Here is an 8,276-nt window from a genome sequence, read left to right on the forward strand (position 1 = left end):
AAACCCCAATCAGTCGTTTCCATATTTGTCCTGTTCAAGTGATTTCCCGTTACTTCCTATCCCAGGGGTGGGCAAACTTTTTGACTTGAGGGCCACAATGGGTTCATATATTGGACCCGGGGGCCGGACCAAGAGTAGATGAATGATGTGTATGTGTCATCCATAGTAAGTATAGTAATATTCCCCCATAGTAAGCATAGTAATTAATCCCCCATATAGTAATTCATCCCCCATAGTAATTAATCACCCATATAGTAATTCACCCCCCATAGTAATTCATCCCCCATAGTAATTAATCCCCCATATAGTAATTCATCCCCCATAGTAATTAATCCCCCATATAGTAATTCATCCCCCATATAGTAATTCATCCCCCATATAGTAATTCATCCCCCATAGTAATTCATCCCCCATAGTAATTAATCCCCCATATAGTAATTCATCCCCCATAGTAATTCATCCCCCATAGTAATTCATCCCCCATATAGTAATTCATCCCCCATAGTAATTCATCCCCCATATAGTAATTCATCCCCCATAGTAATTCATCCCCCATAGTAATTCATCCCCCATATAGTAATTCATCCCCCTATAGTAATTCATCCCCCATAGTAATTCATCCCCCATAGTAATTCATCCCCCATATAGTAATTCATCCCCCATAGTAATTCATCCCCCATAGTAATTAATCCCCCATATAGTAATTCATCCCCCATATAGTAATTCACCCCCCCTATAGTAATTCATCCCCCCTGTAGTAATTCATTCCCCATATTAATTCATCCCCCATATTAAGTCCCCAAGTCCCCCCGTGTCAATTCACTTACCTTTGCTCCGCGCGTTCCTCTCGCCGTGTTCCCGCGCCGTTCCGGTCTTCAGGGCGGACTGTGAGAGGAGCCTAGCTCCCTTCACGTTCGTCACGCTGCCCCGCCTACACACATCCTGACAGCCATCCTGACAGTATCGCTCCGCGGGCCGGATTAAAAGGTCCGCCGGGCCGTATACGGCCCGCGGGCTGTAGTTTGCCCATTGCTGTCCTATCCTGTAGATAACATAGGAATTGAGAGCAAATCTCTCCAAAGTAAAGAAAACCTCTTACACAATTGTTCCCAGATTTCTCCTCTATCCTTGTTCTGGTGTTAACACAACATTTTACATTTTTCTTCACTCTTAGGTCTAGTGATGTTGGTCACCATTAATAAATAAAAAGGGTAAATTTCTCTAGCAGGGACACAGACAGCAATACAAATTTGATAAGGGTTTGTATCCTGCCACACTCAGTGGTGTATTTACATTTTGTGCTGCCCTAGGCAACATTGAAATCTGGCGCCTCCCACTCTATATGTCTGTACACAGTATAATGCAGTGATGCTGGCTCCATCCCTCTCCTCTCTGTACCTCCGGAGCTGACACTCTATATGTCTATACACAGTATAATGTAGTGATGCTGGCTCCATCCCTCTCCTCTCTATACCCCTGGATCTGCCACTCTATATGTCTGTACACAGTATAATGTAGTGATGCTGGCTCCATCCCTCTCCTCTCTGTACCCCCAGATCTGACACTATGTCTGTATACAGTATAATGTAGTGATGCTGGCTCCATCCCTCTCCTCTCTGTACCCCCAGATCTGACACTCTATATGTCTGTAAACAGTATAATGTAGTGATGCTGGCTCCATCCCTCTCCTCTCTGTACCCCCAGATCTGACACTCTATATGTCTGTATACAGTATAATGTAGTGATGCTGGCTCCATCCCTCTCCTCTCTTCCTTCCTGTCATATAACCTGATAATGGTGCTGATTCTGTTCCGCTCCTCCTCCCGTCGGGCAGTGCTGTCAGTCAGCGGAGCAGTCAGTGTTGGGCTGGCTGGGTCCAGGGATGGAGAATCTCCTGGAGAACCTAGTTTGGGCTGTGCTCTGCCTCTGGGAACTGACCAGCATTGTGCAGAACCAGCAGAGCCTCATCCACATTCACACCCAGCGGCAGTGGATCGATCCTCAGTCCCCTGCTGGCTGGCACGTGTGTCCCTTTTACCAGGGGGCGGCGCCACCCCCCTGAAAAATGACACCCAAGGCAAACACCTTGTTTGCCTCATGATAAATAGGCCCCTGGCCACACTCAATCTACAATTAAAAGAAAGCATTGCCTTCATACTTTTAGCCCTGTCTTCTTCCTCTAAAGCCTTGTATCCTTCTGGGCAGATATAAAACAATTATGTCCCTTTAAGCCAACATGCCGAGGTTTCCAAACTGGCCAGATGACTCTCCTGCCTTCTGGGAACAGCTGTATGTCTCATTGGTGGTGCAGAGGTTGATGCGTACAAGATAAACGTCTTTATCTTCTACGCAGAGCTGTACTGATAAACCCCTTTCCAGCCCAAACCTCCCCAGATGTGTGCCACTCTGTCATGAGCAGGGGCGGACTGACAACTCATGGGGCCCCTGTGGGCAATAGGGGATCATGGGGCCCGTGTCCTTGCCCAAACTCAAAAAAGCCTATGAAAAAGGTACCAGGGGCATCCCATGGGGCCCCCTACTGACCCCGGGCCCTTGGGCAGAGCCCGAATTTCCAAATGGTCAGTCCGCCCCTGGTCGTGAGTCTTGTGATGTCACTACTAGAGCTTCACAGATCGTGGTATAGTGTTCAGGAGAGAACCTTGGCTATGCTCTGTATATTTTAGTAGACAACAGAAATTTAGCTTTGTGTCAGTTGTATCAGTTTGAAACAGTTTGAGATGATTTTGAGATCATTCAGAATTTAGCCTTGTATAGGAATGCAAACCCATCTGAAACAAACAATGGTATGTCGACCTAGGCCTTCATTTTTTTATTTTTAAATCCTCCTTTATTAAAAAAAATTCTTACCTTTTTGTGGTTTCTGTGATCAATCTAGGCTTCTAGTTTGATTAATTTCACTTTCCCTGCCTTCATGGCTCATGGTTATTGCAGGGTGAATGCACCATATTACTTATACAGTATGTAATTATGAAGGTCCATCATGTTGCTAACTGCAGATGTTCATAAATGTCAAACCCCCAGAAGCATGGTGGTAACCCCCAGAGACAGGATGGGCTGACACTTCACTCCATGGTGCAGTTTACTGTTAGTAATTCTGTATATAGACCTACAGAACAGACAGTGCACAGTCCACATGTGCTTTTTTGCTTCACTGAAGCCAGGAAACAGGAAACTTTATTATTCAGAGAAAAGACATAAAGTTTTACCATAGATGCCGCTACAAACTTATAAACATAGCCATCTACTGGTTGAAGAATATATCTCTTCTGAACTGATGTAGTTGTCACACAAAACATATAAACACTGAATTCCAGCAATTACGTATATTGGAAGAACAGATGGATGCCAGTCATTTTAAGATGCAAAGCAAAAGGGAGTTTATTGCTCACACAGAAAACTCTGAGAGATGGATAGGGCACAGGATACCCATGAACTAGCAGACTAGCAGATTCCACAAAAAGGGAACATACTGTAAGTACTCAGAGCCTTCACAGATAAAGATCCTTGAAGCCAATCTGGCATTCTGTGATAGTAGCTCCTTACTGTAAGGTACGTGAAAATCAGCTGTCAGCACCCCAGGTAAGAGTTACTGTACTCTAGAGAGGTCTGAGCTCACACCGGAGCTTCTCCTGTCCTGTCAAGACATCTGGAGGTCCTCCATACCGCCTCAAGCTGCAGGATCCACAGGTTAGGTATCATGGTCTAGCCTGCAGTTTTCTGTTTGTGAAATTCTTACTGCCTTGCTGTAGTGGTTCTGCTGGATCTGTAATTCTGTACACATGTGCTGCTGCCTTCTGCGTTCACCTATGGGCGCTGTCTGCCTCTGTGGATTTTTTTCCCTTTTATCACTTCCTGGCCTGCATCCACTTCTGAGCGCCTGGTCCACCTCTTCACCTCCTTCTGAGCATCTGGCCCACCTCTGCACCTCCTTCTGAGCACCTGGTCCACCTCTGTACCCCTTCTGAGCACCTGGTCCTCCTCTGTACCCCTTCTGAGCACCTGGTCCACCTCTGTACCCCTTCTGAGCACCTGGTCCACCTCTTCACCCCCTTCTGAGCTCCTGGTCCACCTCTGCACCCCCTTCTGAGCACCTGGTCCACCTGTGCACCTCCTTCTGAGCATCTGGTCCACCTCTGCACCTCCTTCTGAGCACCTGGTCCACCTCTGCACTCCCTTCTGAGCACCTGGTCCACCTCTGCACCCCCTTCTGAGCACCTGGTCCACCTCTTCACCTCCTTCTGAGCACCTGGTCCACCTCTGCACCCCTTTCCATACTACATACACACATACTACATTCACACATACACATACTATACACACATGCTACATATAAATACACCACATGTCCCATCACCACAGCACATACCTTCATTTCACATGCTGCCTTTGGTAAAAGAAGGAGGGGCTGGGAGTGATTATCTGTTAGGCTGGCCACACCCCCCCCCCCACCCACCCACTCGTGCTGCAAAGCCTCACAGGGAGTCCTCAATCAGAGCACCTGGACAGAGCTGCTGGGGGAGGAGGAGCGATCTGTCCTCATGTCTCTCTATTCGGAAGCACAACAATGTGTTCCCCTGTGTGCTGGCACCTACCTGAGCGGCAATGTAAAAATTAAACAGAGCAGAATTGTGGCTCCAGCTGCCCGGCACAGGGGACACACTATCTGGGAATATTTAAAATTTTCGGGATGGAGCCTGGGACGAAGACCAGCCTTGACAGGGCTTTAAACTCTGGGACAATCCATAACAGTTGGCAACTATGGCCTCACTTGGCAACATCCTGGGAGTATTCCTGTCAGGCTTCATGAGGTACATAAATAGCCTATACCTATAGAAAATGGTATTATTCAACTTTAGTCAGAGACACACAGCTTGTTATTATCCACAGACACCCCTTAATCTGCATAGGCAGGTTTCTGGTAAAGGTGAACTAACACTTAAAGTGGGCTGACTCAAATGGGTCTGTTTGTAGACGTATTTACCCAAGATTCACCCATATTTCTAAGTGAATCCTATGTGAAATCTAGGTGAATATTGCATAAAGCACTTTCTTGTCCACTCGGAGCATACGTCTGTGCTGGTGCATTACGCAACCTCCGTGTACAGCCATAACTTCCCATTTCTGTCCATAGGCAGCTGCAGGTCCCGGGAAACTTTTCACTGAGGCTCTTATGGTCCCCTTACAGCTGCACGCCTGAGCCCTTAATGAGACCGATTTTCTTTTCTGTTTCTTTGAAGAGGGCCTATATTTTAGAATGAAGGACACAACATCAGTAATACTGCTTTTTCATCTTATATCTGCAAGAGCATTTTATACATATCAGTAAAAGATGTTAAAACCACACAGCACAAACCATTCTCCCTGAGCATTTTTTTAAAGAATATGTTATATTATCGTTTTTCAAAGGACGTGTATCACTGGTAGTACTCATCCACACTGTTGGTGGTATACTGAAATTAAAAGCAGGACCAGGCAAAGCCCACAGAAGGAAACAGTTATCGTTCTCTGTTTAAATGAACACTTCCAACTATGGGAAAATATTCTAACCCTAGGGACACCTGCTAAGTACTGGAGGCAGCATGTCCAGTGTCTTGATTAGACAGCTTGCCGGGAGGGCAGTATGGATGCCATCTGTGGGTGACAGTTTTTTAGAAATGTATTCATTTTTTACTTATTTTTTAAACACATACATATACTGGACATTACTCTAATGCTGGCTAAAGAATCTCTGCTTTAATTTTAGCTGCTGACTGCCCTGCACGCAATTATCAGCCAAACAGTAACTGCATTTTATCAGACACAGTCCCAGTTCGGTAGCCATTGTATTCAGGCAGGGGTGGCTGCTTGAATACAATAGCCTGCAGTGGAGATTTCTCCATCCACACTATAAAGCCCCATACACAAGATGAGAATATCGGACGAATGATCGTCCGTTTTTATTTTTGCATGCTAGTCTTATATCGAAAGTAGAGAGGTCGGGGCTGTGGATAAAGAGGTACCACCGGCCCTCCAGTACAAAACTCAGGCCATCAGGAGGGCCCAGGCAGCAGGGTGAATCAAAAGTGGGCAGGGAGGGGGATCAACACAGTGGGGCAATTACTGGGACCGATCCCCAATATGGCTCTCTCTGTAGCAGATGAAAGCTGGCTTCTTATCCTCTCCCTCCTTCTGGCTTTCAGCTGCTACAGAGAAAGTCATACAGGGCATCGATTTCAGTAACTGCGCCCCGCCACACTGATGGCGGCTTCCTGCCTCCTTTCCAAAGGCAGCTGCAAGCACAAAATAGGAACCTTCAGGATGGAGAGTTGGGGGAAGGATCCTGTAAATATGTCACATATGTCACTCTTCCTTTCCTGAATGAACATGAGTGATTGGCACCAATCACTCACTGTGTCCATTCATAACTGAAGCATTGTAAACTGTGTATAGTTGGCTGTATGGGGCCCATGGTTTCTAACAGCAGCCCCAGAAGAGGTTATTGAAATTACGAAAATTATTGTAGGGCAGAATAAAAATTCGGAATTTATTTAATGTATTTGTATTGTATTTTTAGACAAAAATTGTACTGACTAAACAAGAATCATAACAGAAAATATTTTGTGCTTTTCCCTTCCAATAATTTTGGACAAAAGCTGTGTATTAATGATCAGAGAAGTGTACAATTGCTTCGAAAGCGGTATTTTATGTACAATGTTCTGATTGTGTGTACTAGACTTTAGCATGGATAGGGGATCAATCAATTTTCAAGGGAAAATCTAGCTGTCTTTGGCTAGCTTTAAGCTGGCCATACACTAGTCAAATTTTTACCAATTCCTGATGAATCTGTAAACATTTGTGACCCTGTCGGCACCACCCGGATTGGCAAAAGTTGATTTTTCAATCTACTTCGTAAAAGGAGCCAGGTGGAAAATGATTGACTAAACAGTGCCTGCGTCCAGTCAGATGCAGGCAATGTTGGGCTATTCGGACAGCCATGGGTGCAGACTGTCAGAATACAATAACTGGCACTACAGATTTGTCTTTCCATGCTGTTTAGTGTGGATGGGGGAAACAAGCGATTTCTTCCAATCAACCTGCAGGGCTGAACAAAATAAATCCTAATTGTGGCCAGCATATTCTATTTACCTAGTTAATGATTATACAGCTATTGTAATTGTGCAAATGTTTTATAGGAAACACACAAACAAAACTTTTTCTACAATAATTAATTTTATTACCCACAATATTTTGTTTCATTATACAGTAAGACATTGCACAATAAATTATCTGCATGGTATTTTATTCCTGTATTGATCACTTAAAATCTATAGAATAAGTAAAGCGAATGCGTAAAATGTTTACATGCCAAAACACTATTTGGCCAGTTTTTCAATCTATACATCATATCAAGCCCTGATCATTTTCTTTTCTCCACCTTACTTAAAGCAATTGACACTGGTTAAGGTTGTGATTGGATAGCAATGTCTTACTGATGATGTTATCTCTGCGCTCTCTCCTCCAATCAGAAAACTCTGGCTATTATTTTGGCAGCGCTGTACTATACTGTACAGCCTGACTGGCTTAGAGTGCTGCCCTACCCTGTCCTACCTTGAATTCTAATGTGCAGGGGATTAGAGTTAGGACAACACCAGGGGCGGACTGACCATTTGGAAACTCTGGCACTGTCCGAGGGCCCGGGGTCAGTAGGGGGCCCCATGAGATGCCCCTAGTACCTTTTTCATAGGCTTTTTTGAGTTTGGGCAAGGACACAGGGGCCCCATGATCCCCTATTGCCTGGGGGCCCCATGAGTTGTCAGTCTGCCCCTGGACAACACACAGACTGAGACTGAGATTGTTATTTTTAAAATGTATATGAATTTTTATTTAATAAATTCCTGTATTAAATGCATTTAAAATCTGCCTTTACATATACTCTATCAGTGGCAGAAACAATTGAGTACTGTCCGTGATACTTTTTTTATTTGCACTAACATACAATTTTGAGGACAAGCTTTCGGGGTATGTCCCCTTCTTCAAGGTCCAAGCAATACTATACAAATACAAAGCACAAAGTTTTAGCAGAATATTAGAAGGGATGAAAAAAAAAAAAAAGAGGCTAGAGATAGGAGACAGCAAAAGCGAAGGGGGGGGGGGGGGGGAAATACTACACTCACACAGAGGCAGTCATGCTTGAGGTGATAAAACTGTTGGATAATGATTAAGGAATCCCATGTCCAAATTCAGGCCGTTATCTCTTGTGTCAAATAGAATTATCA

The sequence above is a fragment of the Staurois parvus genome, unplaced genomic scaffold (assembly GCF_062004578.1).
Source record: "Staurois parvus isolate SC_StPar_1 unplaced genomic scaffold, SC_StPar_1.0 ptg000719l, whole genome shotgun sequence".
Taxonomy (NCBI): Eukaryota; Metazoa; Chordata; class Amphibia; order Anura; family Ranidae; genus Staurois; species Staurois parvus.